The sequence below is a fragment of the Protopterus annectens genome, chromosome 17.part0, assembly GCF_019279795.1.
Source record: "Protopterus annectens isolate FY-2018-M chromosome 17.part0, PAN1.0, whole genome shotgun sequence".
Lineage (NCBI taxonomy): Eukaryota > Metazoa > Chordata > Ceratodontiformes > Protopteridae > Protopterus > Protopterus annectens.
This window is the reverse complement of record NC_056751.1, coordinates 683314136-683314808: the sequence shown is the minus strand read 5'-3', so window position 1 is coordinate 683314808 and position 673 is coordinate 683314136.

Below are 673 nucleotides of genomic sequence, written 5' to 3'. Positions count from 1 at the left end.
TCCGTGAAAAACACATACGGAAAGCAATCTGGATAACTACAGCAGGAGATCTCCACTCATATCCAAGGGCGAAAAGGAAGTGCAGCAGTGAACCAAAAGAAGCTGCAAACAAAATGCCACTCTAGGATACAAAACGAGAAGCCACTAATAAAACAAGGTACATTAACTAACACAAAATATTTTTTCAAAATGAACAGTCTTCGACAATACTAAAGCAAGTGGGTTTGAAATTTATTCCTCATAAGTGGGACAATGTGGTAAGGGCTATTATAGACTTAAAACTTTTTGCTAGAAGTTTGATGTTAAAACTAATTTTTAAGTAAATTCAGTTGAAGTAACTGGTGTTTGTAAAAAGCTTCCAGTCTTATTTATAAATTCCCCAGCTATCCCCAGTTATTCTAGCATTTTCAAATATTGTTGAACTTGAATTAAGATCTTTGTTTTATAAACGTGATATAATTCGGAAAAAGGAATTATAGGCTTCCTTTAAAGAATATCAGGCCCTTAAATATCTAAAGAAAGAGAAGGATATAATTATAAAACAAGCAGACAAGGGTGGGGCAGTAGTCTTAATGGACAGAACTCCCATTATACAGAATAAGTTCTCTGCTTTTTTGGTTCTGATACTTGCACCTTTAAAAAGGTATACATTTCTTGATGTGCAAAATTGCAT